The sequence below is a fragment of the Onychomys torridus genome, chromosome 14 (assembly GCF_903995425.1).
Source record: "Onychomys torridus chromosome 14, mOncTor1.1, whole genome shotgun sequence".
Lineage (NCBI taxonomy): Eukaryota > Metazoa > Chordata > Mammalia > Rodentia > Cricetidae > Onychomys > Onychomys torridus.
In genome coordinates, this window is record NC_050456.1 from 71,232,184 (window position 1) to 71,247,042 (window position 14,859).

At 46.2% G+C, this 14,859-nt stretch overlaps 1 pseudogene; it reads left to right on the plus strand.

Annotated features, from left to right (window-relative positions):
• Positions 1-5,188: 5,188 nt before the first annotated feature.
• Positions 5,189-13,133, plus strand: LOC118595550 (annotated as a pseudogene).
• The last annotated feature ends 1,726 nt before the right edge of the window (positions 13,134-14,859 follow it).

Below are 14,859 nucleotides of genomic sequence, written 5' to 3' on the forward strand. Positions count from 1 at the left end.
GCCCCCATAGGACTAGACAAGGCTCTCTGGATATGGGAGACAGTTGCTTAGCTGGAACTGTTTGAGGGACCCCCAGCAGGAGGATCAGGATCCATCCCTGGTACATGGGCAGGCTTTTTGGAGCCCAGTGCCTCTGGTGTAACTCCTTGCACAGACTTGGTGTGGGTAAAGGGGTGTGGACCTGCCTCAGCTGAGTGTGTCAGGCTCTGCTGACTCCCCATGGGAGACCTTGACTTGGGAAATGTAGGCATGAAGGGTGGGTTGGGGGGAAACTGAGTGGTGGGAGGAGGGAAGAGGGGGATCTGTGGTTGGTATGTGAAGTGAATAGAAAAATTTTTAATCATAAAAAAGGCTGACATATATGATCTTGGCCAAATTACTTGTCAGAGGTAATTACCAAGGTCTCATGTCTAAACATCAATAATCAGAGAATATCAACCATGAAGCACTGTGGAAGAGAGAAGAGTAGTAGTAGAATGGTCAGGCTGCCTCTTCCTCCCATCCCATCACTCACATCAGAAACCCACTCCAATATTCAAGCACGGGAAGAACACTTCTCACTCCAGGTATTATGTGGTTGTCACAGCCCAGGAAGGCACTGAGGCAGCTGCCACCAGGAATTGAGGGTGACCTCCCTGCAGTGAACAATGCCAGCCACTGTGCATCATCAGAACCCACGGTAGCCATGCTCACCCAGAATGGCAGCAACATCTCTTTCAGAGACTAATCCTGAATACAGGAAGTTTGCTATAGTAACTTTCTAAGCAGACTATAGGAGATGTGCACTACAGAGCATTCATTTCCAGCCTATACCTTACTACATGTACAAATCTGCAGCTTGTTTACAGTAGTGAGTTCAGAGACCTGTGATCCAAACTAAGGCCAGGACAGAGTATGTAATGTAACTACACCAGATGCCAGCATCCCAAGGGGGAACCACTGTGAACTGCATGAACTACAGATCCTCACTGAGCTTTCTCCCCCTAAAACTGTCACAGCCCACTCCAGGGCCTTCTGTGAGGACGCTGAGCTGTCATCCATCAGGCACCCTCCATCTGTTTTCTGTTGTTGGTACTGAGGCCACAGTGCAGACAGTAGATAGAGAGGTGTGTCTGTTAGCCCTTTGTCTCTTGGAGAGCACATCTGATATAACCCTCTGAGGGAAGCAAAGGTTTGGTTTGAGTTACAGTTTCAGAGACTTCAGGCCAGGGTCTGATGGCTTTGCTTTGGGCCTGAGGCAAGTCAAGTTTTGTGTATCTAAAGACACTATCAAGGGAATGAGGACTGAGGACATGGCCACGTGGGTAAAGTGCTGGTCCCATATACATGAGGATCTGAGTTTATTCCCTGATCTAAAAAACAAAAAACAAAAAAACAAAAAACAAAACAAAACAAAAAAACCTACTATGATCACATGAACTTGTGGTCCCAGCTCTGGGGTGGACACAGGTGGATCCCAGGGCTCCCTGGAGAGACAGCCTTGACAATTCAATGGTCCATGCCTATGGAGACACCTTATCCGAAAACCAAGATGGAGGAAGAATGACAGTTGAAGTTGACCTCTGACCTTCATGTGGATGTAAACATGGATGCACACATACACATTCACAATCACATGGAACCACACAAAGTAAACACTCAAGGAGAAAGAGAAGAAGGCTATGGAGTTAGCTTAGTGGTGGAATACTGGGTTGGCTTATATATGTGAAGGTTTGGTTCCCCAGTACTGTGAGTGTGAGGAGACAACTCCCAAGATGGGAAGAAATGTCTGCAGCTCAGGTGCCTGTGCATGGAATTCTTATAACTCAAACAGTTGGATAACAAAGCCATCCTTCACACCACCAGGAAGGCTGTATGGTTCCTCAGCTGTTACATCAGTGTGTCCTCATAGCCAGGCTGGGTATGGGTCAGCAGGTACCAAAGCTGTTTTGATGGAGAGGATGGACGCCATCCAGCTGGTCAGGATCACACTCCTGGATTGATTCAGCATTGACTAGTGTCTGGTCCTGGGATCCTTCAGAGTAGACAGTCAACAATGGGGCTCACCTCAGCAGGGGCTCTGAGGATGCAACAAGGTCTTAAGCATGAAGGACAGAGCAACAGTGGTGGCCATCATTGTCTCTGTGGGGAGAGAGAAAGAAGATCAGGAAGAGGGGCTTCTGCCTAAGAAAGAATCTGCTGAGAGACACTGCTGTGGTGTTGAAATGATCCTCATGAGATAGTTACAGAAATCAATAATATTAAGCCAATTCATGGTTTAAGTACTTTTATTAATGATGAGACCAAAAATAAGCTTATGCCTCCAAAAAGTCTGTAGTTGCCCTAGCTTAGGGACACAGCATGTTTAAAGGAAAAAAACTACAAATATCACAATTTACAAACAATTCAATTGTATGTCAGAATAATTTAAATTGTTTTTTCCTGACAGAGCAGAGTTACTATTTCAATCATAATGTGAATAATAATTTTGAGTTATATTTTCTTTTTTATTGTGATTTTCTTTAGTTATTTGGTATATTCTGTGCACCATGGACATGTCCCTGGACTCTCAAGTACATGTGAAGGCAGACTTGACTGTGGTGGGGAACCGAGAGGACTGAGAAATCTGTGAGGAAACACAAGATGGAGTCAGAGCATGAAGGACTTCCCTTGGTCATTTCAGTGAGAGCCTGCAGGTTGTCTTCTGACTTGTCTGTCCTTACTCTCTCCCTTGGTCCTAAGGACTAAGAGGGAGACAACTGGTCTTGTCACATGTCTGCTGATGCAGAATTAATTGCCCACAAATAAATGCACAACTTGAAAAACCATGGAATATCTCACAGTGTCAGGCAACCATGAGGAGCCAGGCTGGGTGGTTCTTCCTCAGGGCCTCTCGTGAGTCATTCTGTTGGATGAAGACTTGACACGTGCTGGAAGTTCCGTGTCCAAGTTTGCTCTCATGACTTTCTTTTTCCTCTGGTGCTATAAACTGAACCAATGTCTAGTGTTTTCTGGGCTACCCCCTACCGCTGAGCTAACTCCCAGCCTTCTCACGGCTTATAATGGGAAATCTCTCTGGCCCACTCAAAGGGCTGCTCAGGAAGGCAGGTGCATCAATTGGGAGAGCTTCTCCACAGGTTCAAGATGTTATCTGCTGGCATTCTTAGTTTTGGGATTCAAATTAGTTGTCTGCTAAGTTAATAGACTTTATTGTCACAAGGTTTCTAATGGAAATATATCTTTGTATACCTAGAAAACCTAACCTATATGGCTATAAATTTGACTATTATAGATGACTATTAATCTGGGTTTTATAATTATACATCACATTTTTAAATGAGCTGCATAAACATAACCTTAAAAAGAGTAAAAATATACATACAGTGTAACAAAATTGACTTTAAATTTTTATCAATAGCCTAAAATTCAAACCAATGTAAAATATTTGAGATAAACAGTTGTTGTTTTGCATAAAGTAGATGCAATAATCTACCTTTTCTTGTCCTCATAATAATCTACCCTTTCCCCATCATTAATATATCATATCCCCCTTTCTTCTCTAGAAAGAGATTGCCTCTAACCATTAACACACTGGGTGCCAGGTATTGCAGGACAGAATTCTGGGTTCAAATCAGGTTTATTACCATGTGAATCAATAAGGTCCACTCATGGCACAGAACAAAGCTGAAGTGGAGCCACTGGTTCAGCTGCTGATGTCCTGCCATTCCGCTCAAGTGCGATGGGAACCAATCTGCAAGCCATGCTCTTCTGTCCCTCACTCTCTGCTCCAACCAGCCCAACAATGGGCAGCACCATTTCCCCACAGTTCTTAAGGGCTCACACATCTTGAGAAAAGACAACACCCGTTGGACCAAAAAACCGCTCCATACAATTGGTCATTGGACTGAATGGCAGAATTCCCACAACTGTAGTCCCCACTGATGGAGGCATTTTCTCAATCGGGGGTCCCTCCTCACACATGGCTATAGATGGTGTCAAGTTGACATAAATCTGGCCAGTAGAGAAGAGAAACAGCTGGAAAGGCAGACTCTAAAATTTAGACTTCAACTAGATTGAGGGTGCGTGGGCGGGGGAGTGGCAGGAGGCAGCAGAAGCAAGTGATTGGCACACAGGAGTGTCAAAACATAGACACTTCTATTCAGGTGGGGTGGATAGGGCCCTTTCCAAGGTGCCCAGTGCTCTCTCCATGATTACAGAACCAAATGTAAGAAGCCAGTGTGGGGAGAAACAAAGATTCATTGAGGATTAAACTATCAAGGTTTCTCTCTCTGGGGTGGCAGAGAAAATAAGCAAAATGCCAGAAAAAGACACTTTTTTATGACAGTGGGGTAGGGAAATTTGAGCTGATTCAGCCTGTCTGGATTGAAGGGAACTGGGTGTCTGTGCCTGAAGTAGCAGTTGTGTTTTGGGAAGGTTAGGATGGTTCCTGATAAACAGAAATGCACCTTGGGTGATCTGCTTCTCTGGAACACAGAGATCTTAAGCTACTGTTTACTCAGCCAAAATCCTTCTTGTTAGGACCAGCACCTCCATCATTTTGGGGACAACAGCTTTTGACCAAACACCAGCCTGCTGAGTTTGACCACACTGTTGACACAAATACCACAGTTCTCATCCTAAAGGGAATAACAGATACTTTATAAGAACAATTTTGAGTGACAGGATCTGAGAACACAAATTTAGGTTACTCAAATTGCATATTCTAGTGTGGAAGCAGTTTCATGAAAACTTGGTAGCCTAACCAAACAAAGTCACAAATCAAGGCAAGTTGAAAATGCAGGGGTGGGAACCTCAGGGAGGCAGATGCATCATCAAGATCAGGGAGCTTCTCCTCAGGTTCAAGAAGTTATCTGCTGGCATTTTTAGCTTCTGGAATGAAGCTAGTTGTCTGCTATGTTAATAGACTCTATTATCACAAGGTTTAGTTCTGACACAGAGGGAGGAAACATGGCTTTTCCAGAGAGCAGCACTTACACCATGAGAGAAGTTCATTAGCCTCTGACCCGGAGTGTTTCCATCTCTCTACAGGACTGAAATTCAGATCATCCAGCCAGGTTCTGCAGACACCGATTCCTTTAGGAGTTTTCCTTCACTGCCAGACATGTCAGCTTCCCTCCAGAAGTCTGAGAGCCAAAGAGAGGACAGCAAATCTCTGTTGAGAATATGGTCATTGCTGCCAGACAGGATGGTTACTCAGATGCATGTGGGGTTCTATAAGCATCAAGGCTTGTGTTTATTAATGTGTGAGTTTACTTAAGAAAATTGGGTAGCATGGACATAAAGTTATTGTAATCTTTTTGAAGTGACTTAGAAAGTCTAGGACAACTATTATCTCCAGCCTGACCTGATGACAAGTTCGACTTGCACCCTGTCTTTAACTCTGACTTCTCCCTTGTTCCACATTGACCATTAAACAATTAGAGAAACAGATAGCCAGAATGGCAATCCAGTGGACTTGTCATTTAGAACAAAGTTAGGGGATTTCCCATCAGGATGTGGTTCTGCTTCCTGGAGTTCTAAATGCACATTACTAGAAATCATCCCATGTGTACATTTCCAAATTGAGCACAGAGCACAACTTATCTGTGCCAGCATTTCCTAAGAAGAGGGAGGAGTCCCTGGTGGGAATAAATAGGCATCAGTGTGCTTGTGGAGATAACAACACACCAGGCAGGCAGCCACCCCAAACCTCAGAACTCAGCTATCACAGGCTCTGGCATCAGGCTTCAGCTCTGCAGGTAATGCTCAGGATTCTTTCTCTCTGGGGACAGGATAAGTGCCTTTGCAGGACTGTGTGGTACTGGAAATGACCTGAGTTTCTGGTTTGGAGGGGTAAGAAGTTGTTCCTGGGGCACTGGGTTGAAATCACTGGACATTTCTTGGGTGCATATGAATCTTCTCTCTAGTCTGGGTCTCCATGAGTATGAAGATGCGGGTACCATGGGCTATGCTCCTGGAGAGAGAATGGAGCCTGCTCCTTCTGACCCTCCATGGGGAAGGAAGTATTAAGACCTTGACTATCCCAGTCGCAGCTGTAGGAACCAGAGGGAGGGAGGACAGTTACAGAGTCCTTGTGGGGGTGGTGACATCCCTGTGGTACTTACAGCAGAGAGGGCATGTCATGGGGTCAGGTACCCCACTTCCCCAACAGATCCCAGGGCCAAGAAAAGGGACCACACCCTCTCCTAATATGGAAAAGAAGGCTACAGCTCAGTCACTGAGCTGGGTCTCCTCCACAAACAGACTAGCTTGTTTTCTGTGGAAATAATTTTGATGTAAAATATGTTTGAATACTTTCCAAAGAAATGGTTGCAACAGTCTGACAATAACCACAGGGTAAAGGCAGCTGAAGTCCCTGGCCCCTCTGCAGGGATGTCATGGCCCTGGGCACATGTGGCTCAGCTCCAACACCTCCCTCCCCTGCTCCCTCCATTCTCCTCCTACACTTTTCTGGTCTTCTCTCCCCTCCATCTTCCCCTTGGCTCTGTCTTCCTGTCCTCCCCACTCCCTCCTCTTCCTCCACTTTCTCACTCCAGCTTCTTTTCCCACCTGGTCCTCCCTCCTCTGTTCTTCTTCCTCACCTTCCTCTTCCTCTAGCATCTACATTCTCCTCTGAACTCATCTACAGTGTGGACAGAGGCTAAAGGAGGGTGGCAGTGTTTACCATGACCATAAACCTTCAACTGTAGTTTTGATGATGCTTGTGCTCCCGTGCAGGGGTGTATGGAGGAGATGGACCTCTGGACATTCACCACAAATACCCACAGTGTTCCTAATAAGCCATAGACTTTTACAAATAGTGTACCTTAGCTCACTCAACAAGCTGTCCATGGAGGTCCACCTATAATTTTGCCCAACGCAGACATCCTAACAGTCAAAATGAAATATGGTCCAGATCTCAGAGACACAAACACCACTCAAGTTCCTTCCCATCAGGAGGCCTTCCAAGCTGTGATACAAACCTCCATGTGCTATCCTGGCAGGGCTGAGAGCACCTTCCTCTATTGGTCCTACTAATACCTGTGGTCAGGGGTCCCAAGGCTTTGGCACTGCAGCAGTTGTCTCTAGCGCTGCCCTCAATTAACCCTTCACACTCTCAGAAACAGGCACTAGGTTCAGTCCATGGCTGTGGGATTACTTGGATGTATCTTCTGTAGGTTGGGTTGGGTACTGTGCTAAATAACTCATCTAAGGATCCTTCCCTGAGTCATGAACAGAGATTGGTGATGGGGTAGAGGACACAAATGCAAAGGAGGAGATCCCTGCTTTCCAATGAGCTCTTATACCAATATAGAAGAAGAGAAAAGACATTCAGATTACACAAGGCTTGAGACCATCCCCAAGTTCTCTTCCTTCCCATGTGACCCTGGAAAATCTCTTCATCCCTCTGGGTCTAGTTTCTCTGTTAGGAATACTGGTTGCTGCAATAGCAATTCTTCCTGGAGTAAAGGGAGCAGAGGCTGTGGTACTACCATCTGAGTGTCCAGAGAACCTCCCTTGCACAGTCACAAGGGCATCAAAGGCACAGAAGAGCAGGGACACAGTGGGAGGACAAGGAGGTAGTCAGGGAAACACGTGACCCTCCCTAACAAAAGGATCTTTTCTTTTCAACCAGGAGAACAGAGTAATGGCTGAGCTCTCCCCTGATGTCCTCTGCCAACAAGATGGCACATTGGGAAGGGACATTGCTGTCCAGGAAAACCAAAACAACAGGACACCAGTGGACAATCTAACACTGACCTCCACCAACACCGACTTTGCCTTCAGCCTCTACAAGGAACTGGCTTTGAAGAATCCAGATAAAAATATTGTTTTCTCTCCATTCAGCATCTCAACAGCCTTGGCCATCCTGACCCTGGGAGCAAGGAGCAAAACCCTGGAAGAGATTCTAGAAGGTCTCAAGTTCAATCTCACAGAGACCTCTGAGGCAGACATCCACCAGGGCTTTGGGTACCTCCTCCACATGCTCAGCCAGCCAGGGGACCAGGTGCAGATCAGAACAGGTAGTACCATGTTTATTGAAAAGCACTTAGAGATCCTGACAGAGTTCAAGGAGAAGGCAAGGGCTCTGTACCAGGCTGAGGTCTCCACAGCTGACTTCTAGCATCCTCATGAGGCCAAAAAGCTCATCAATGACTATGTGAGAAAACAGACCCAGGGGAAGATCAAGGAACTGATCTCAGGACTGGATGTTCAGACATTAATGGTGCTGGTGAGTTACATCTACTTTAAAGGTGAGGAAGGTCGCTGTTTCAGAGCTTGATGGAGAAGGTGCTGGATGGGCACTTTGTGCTAATATTCTGCCCATTGGAAAGGAGGTGCTCATGGCCTTGAAACTTGGGAGCCTCACTTCTCATTACTAACAGGCCTTATTTCTCCTCTGGGGTATTCTATATAAAGTTACAGTTCCTGGTACATATGCAACAGAACCCCTGTACTCTCAGGCTAACACAGCTGAGTTTGGCTGTGACTTAAGCTTATTGACTAGCAGAATGCATAAATGACATGTGCATCCTACAAGAATGGGGAGTAGCCATGGCTTTCTCCCTACAGAGAAGGTGTCTTAGTCAGTGTTCTATTGCTATGAAGAGACACCATGTCCATGGCAACTCTTATAAAGAAAAATATTTCATTGGGGTGGCTCACTTACAGTTCAGAGTTTCAGTCCATTACCATCATGGAGGGACATGGCAGTGGGCTGGCATACATGATGCTAGAGTGGTATCTGAGAGTCTAACAACTTTCAGAAAAGAGGAAGTGGTCTGGGAATCTGGTCAGTATCTTGAGCAATTATGAAACCTCAAAGCCTGCCTCAACAGTAACACACTTCCTCCAACAAGACCACACCTACTCTAACAAAACCACACCTCCCAATAATGCCACTCCCTATGAGCTCATGGGGGCCAAGTGCATTCAAATTACATCAAAAGAAATCCCTCATTCAGCCTGTTCCAGCATTTCTGAAATGCTCCTAGAGAATCCAACTGCTATGGAATCTATGTCTTTAGGAGGTTTCAGGTGGTCTGGGACTTCTTGACCTAAGGAGCCTGGCTACCCAATCTTAAAGGGGGAAAGCAGCAAGTGCCATAACTGCTGCAGAGTCTGTCACACATATCTATGCAGGACCTCTCCCTGAGCCTTTTCTGTAATGCTCCACTTGGACATGGAAAACCAGGGACTGAGGAAAAGCCATTAGTGAGAGGGAGGTGTCAGCCAGGCAGTGTTCTGTGTTTAGTGTCTGGCTGAATAATGGAATTTTAGTTTGTAAAATTAGTAGCCAAGGCAGCCTGCGGGGTCCCAGTGCTGAAGACATACTCCTGGGACAGGGAGTCTGGGGTTGGCAGGCAAGAGTGTTTGGAGACTGGACTAGAATTGTTGTGGGTAATTTTTAGTGGGAACACATCCAGAGCCCACACCCAAATAATCCCTGTCTGGTAGACCAAGGAGTGAGACAACGGCCCACAAAATGATTCCTGATTTAAAAAAATATCTTGATGTTGCTGGATATGGAGTGGATTTGGGACTCTGGACTCTGGACAGGCCAGAGCAGAGGAGGATAGGGTCTGAGACTATACACAGAAAACCAACTGGCCATGAACAGAAGAGTATAGGAGGACAGAAGACAAGAGTGCAAGATGACCCCAGATCAACTGTTCTCTGGAGAGGGGAAGCAGAGTGATGGCCTGAAGGATTAGACTGCAGGGCATGGCTCTCTCTGCTGGGCCAGGACCTCAACTCCAAGGCTGATTGGCTGTGAGCTGGCTATGAATCTTTATGCTCCTGGATCCTGAGGCCAAGAAATTGTTAAAGTATCATGTCCCAAGGGTGTATTGCAGATGGTCACATACACTTGAAATATTGGGTAAGTCTAAGTAGGATATCTTTGATTCATGGAGGTGAAATGGATGATATGGGAGAAGAAGTCTCATTACCCATAGCTTCATCAGTCAACTATGGGATCCTGGTAATCCAACTCTGGGAAGTTGAAGATCTCATTAGCTTCAATGTAAACACACTCATAGCTCTGAGCACTGACTTCTATTAAGGTGGTTCACACTGAGGGGCACCATGGACAGATCACAGTATTGGAGAACAAAATCTCTCTTGTCCTGTTTTTCCTATAACCAGTCCCACAAGACATAACCTTCTCTACATGGCTCCTAAGGGGGAAGAAGAGATCCTCAACTCCCTCAAGCTCCAGACGTCCCAATTTCAATCATATCTCTCTGTTACACTACCCCACTTTCAGATCCCTGGCTATTTTTCAATTATCTCATGTAGGGAAGCTTTGGTTTTGAGTTCCCCTTTCTAAACTAAGCCTATAGATAATTTCTCATGCATAGTTCTACATCTGCTGAGGTTTTTCCTCATCTAGATTATGCAACCAGTAAGGGTCACTCTATGCTGTTGAAGATTGATTGAATCCTGTCTAGACTGAGAATCTGGGCAGAAATGGGATGGAGGTGGGGTCTCTCTGCTGATGGTACAATTTGATGACCTGCTCCACATTTAGGGAAATGGAAGAGGCCCTTTGAGCCTCATTTCACACTTGAGTCTGACTTCAACTTGGACAACAAGAGGTCTGTGAAGGTGCCCATGAGGCAACATAAATTTCTGACCACACCCTACTTCCGGGATGAGGAGCTGTCCTGCTCTGTGGTGGAGCTGAAGTACACAGGCAATGCCAGCGCCCTGTTCATCCTCCCTGATGAGGGCAGGATGCAGCAGGTGGAAGTCAGCTTGCAACCAGAGACCCTGAGGAAGTGGAAGGACTCTCTGAGGTCCAGGGTCATATCCACAGGAAGCAGAGCTGGTCTGGCTCCCCACCCTGCAGTTGGTCTGAAGTCCAGTATCCCTGTACCTCAGAGTGTCAGGAGCACCCAGAATAATGGTTGAAGAGTCAGCAGGGACTGGTGGAGCAGAGGTGACTTTCTCTCTGTTGACTCAGGAGTTTTTGGACAGATTTTACTGTCATTTTATTGTTCACAAGATGACATCAGCTAGATTAGGAGCTGTGGACCCCTCTGTGTCAAACAGGCTGTAATTATAGGAAATCTAGAATGGGTTTTGAAGGCAGAGGGAAGTGAGGTTGAGATAAGATCAGCTCTGAGAATCAGCTGTGCCCTGTGTAGCCATCTCATCCCCTCATTCATTCACCATTCATGGGATGATGACTTGAAGACCTACTATGTGCTGTGCTCTGATTAAGACCCTAAGAGGTTATTAGAGATGCAAGAATAAAATCTCTTACCCTTGAGGGTTCCTCTTGTAATGAGGAAGTGAGAATGGTGACATGAAAATACAACTAATCATTATTTGATTAGTAAAAAGGTGAGGAAGGGTGAGATTGAGGGAAGTGTTCAAAGTTTAGGAACGCTGGAGTCAGATGCAGTATGAAATTTAATATACTAGTATCATTAGGAGATATGTGAGGGACTACAGGTCACAGGAAGGGCTCCATTTTGTGGATCTTGGAGAAATGTATTCTTGGCAGAGGAATAGGAAGTATCAAGCTTCCTTGCCCTGTAAACACTCTCAGGAGCTAATGGAAATCAAGTGATCTAGGCATGGATGGAAAGAGGGCTGCTTTCCAGTGAGAGGGCTGTCTCTGGTTCCCCAGCTATAAAGTGGGTTGATAGGGCAATAGAGCCCAGTGACTCTTACATTTCCCCTTTTCATTCTTAGGAAGATTGATGATCTCTACATGCCCAAGTTCTCCATCTCCAGTGACTACAGCCTGGAGAACATCCTTCCACAGCTGGGCATCAGGAAAGTCTTCTCCAAACAAGCTGATCTGTCTAGGATCACAGGGGCCAAGGACCTGAGTGTCTCTCAGGTAAGCCAAAAAACACCTTGGTGCCTGAATGTAGGAGGTGAAAGTCAAGTAGTCGGGGGGGGGGGTGGCAAATGTGTGGGAAATCCTGAACTTCTGACATTTCCTCATCCTGGGAGAGCTGGATTACAGCCTAGATATTCCTCCTGGATACAATATCACCAATCTCTCCTCTACCCTCTGAACATAATCTCACACTGGAGCACATGGTGGGAATGAACCTGTGCTTGGTCTTTGACAATGATAGGCACCGACCTTTGCTGTATTGCAAATACCACCCACAATCCACTGCAGGGCAAAGCATTTCAGCCTCAGTTTCTTTACTGTGGAGCTGGTCCAGTATTTCTTGATTAGCACACAGAACAGCAGCAGTAAGGGAAATAACAAGGGGTGAATTCAATTGGGATGAAAAGCTTAAGAATAGGTGGGAAGATGCCTTAGGACCCCACACTGCATTGCCAGATACAGAGTCTGGCATTTCTGGTGTTCTGTCCAGTGCCCACTCAGAGGCCTGGGCTAAGATCTGTCCCAGCAGGGCATGGCAGTCTGGTAATGAGAAGCCATGCCTTGTGCATTGAGATTGTATGTCCCAAGGAGGCTGGAGCAGGTGGGATGCTGTAGCCCACACTGGCTTTCAGCACCCTGGCTTTTTCTCTGTGGGTCTCCTAAGAAGCCGCCTGTGGAGTAAGGACTGGCGTTGCCTACACCCAACCTCCAGTTGGAGGATGGGTTTGAGGGCAACACAGATCCTCAGAGACTGAGCAGACCCAGGGCATGCCTCATCTCACACCCTGAGGAGAGACTTGGAAACACATGGGGTAGAGCTCACTGTAGGAACAAATCACTTCACCAGCAGGTGAGGCCAGCAGTCAATGTTGCTTCAGGAATCTTCTCTCCTGCCCTCCCTGGTCTCCAATGAGTGATGTCTTTCTCCTACAGGTGGTCCACAAGGCTGTACTCGATGTGGCTGAGACAGGCACAGAAGCAGCTGCTGCCACAGGATATTGTCCTGTGGGATCAGCTCTAATTTTGGACCCTCTGAAAATATGTTTCAACAGGCCATTCCTGGTGATGATCTCTGACACAAATACTCAGACTCCACTCTTTATGGCCAAAGTGACAAACCCCAAGGAAAACTAGAACTTCCCAAGTGGTGAGGCTTGTTCCTAGAAGGCAGGGTTTAATCCTGTATCTCTATGTGCATTTTGGCTTCCATGCCATGGCTGTGGCATGCCTGGATTGGACAGTGACAGTGACTAACTGTATGACTCAAACATGCACAAGGGACCTGGACAATCAGCATCAGGCTCCCAGTCCTCTTGGCAGCACTGGTTCATGTTCCTGAGCTTGAAATCTGTCTTTGTGGCCCTCTCTGCTGCCATTCCTGTATCTGCCTCTACCCAAAAGCCTGGGCCCTGGCAGATAGGTTCAGTCCCTAGCTAGGCTCTGGTTATGCCTGCCTTCAGCGTCAGCAGGCTTGATTGAATTATACAGCCTTGTAGGCCAATCATGTAGACCTCGATCCCAGGACTGAAATGGGAACTTTCTGCCCTGAATCTATTTTCAGCATCTGGGACCACTATGTACCTAGTTCCTGCCTCAAGCTTTCCCTCCGTCAGGCTTTGCCATCCACTGTCCCTTGCAGGGGCTTCTGACCCTGCCCACATCTGGCACATTGTTGGATCCCAAATTTCTGCAGCTCACAGAATTTTCTGGTCAGACCAGCTCCTTTTCCCCTAGTACACCTACTTAGGGTAGAGGACCCTTTTTTAGGCTCCCCGCTGACCAACCTTACACAATAGATGGACACCTCCACCTTCCTTACTAAAAATGCAGGGCTTTGAGCAAAGGATCAATAAACATATAACTGCACAGAAAGTGTCCAAACAGTGTTCACTCAGCAACTGTTGGCAGGGGTGTGGCCTCTAGTGACCATAGGGTAATAGAGATTGTCACTCACACTCTGTACTCCTGTGATGGACCTCTGACCTACATGTTATTATCAGTCCTTTTTAATGGGTGAGGAAACTGAGGCACAGAGAAACTGAGTTCTTTCCTGTGACCTCACAGCTAGACATTATGACTGGCAGGATGTTCTCCAAGTGCCCTGCTGACAGAGGAACAGTTTCCATCAAGCTGGGTTCTTTGCACAGGTATCACCATGGTGGTGTGCAGGTGTATCATTAAACAAGGCTCTGAATCCTTTATATCAAGCACCGGGATGAGTCTATGGTTCATGTGACCTCTGTGCTTAGGTCAGCGGAGGATGAGAAGATGGTCAGATGACCAAAAAACATTTGGCAGAGCATACAGCAATGGAGACATCTCTAAGAATCATGGGTGTTTAGGAAAAGAAAAGTCGCCAGATATCAGTGCACCTGGCCCTGTGAGGATTCTCAAAGGACTCAGAACTACAGAGAGCTTTGGAGTAGTGAAACATTGTTCCTTTCTTGGGAACCTCATAACCTTATTTGGCTATAAAGCAGAAAGCTGCTCTAGGCGAATGTGGGGATTGTCACTGAGGACAAGTTCAGGGAACATCAGTTCAGGGACCAACAATTGGAGATACACTTTAGTCTCAAGACTCCTAATAGTACACATTGAGCAGGTGGACATGTAGTTGCAGAGAATTACAGCCTGGAGAATCACACACTGATAGGGACCACAGGAATATATCATAAGAATTCAGCTGGTTGTGGCAAAAATCACTACCTGGAGGGATCAAGGAATTCCTCCAGAGGAAGCCAAATTCCAAGGAGCTTTTGGTATTATTTGGCTTGTTATATATCAGCTGTATTCTGTTATGAAAATCATGTGTGCCTTCATAGTTTTCCCAATTGACTTTTCCCTAAGAAGGGCTAACAGTGTAGACTGATCACTCTCTGGACATACACATTCCAGGTATTTGGAGAACAGCCTCAGGAAAGGCTTTCTCTGGAATCAGATATCTTTCTTAGCCACTTTCAAGGACTAGCAATAGTAACAGTCCACATGAAAGTCTCCTGATTTAAGCTAAATTCCACAAG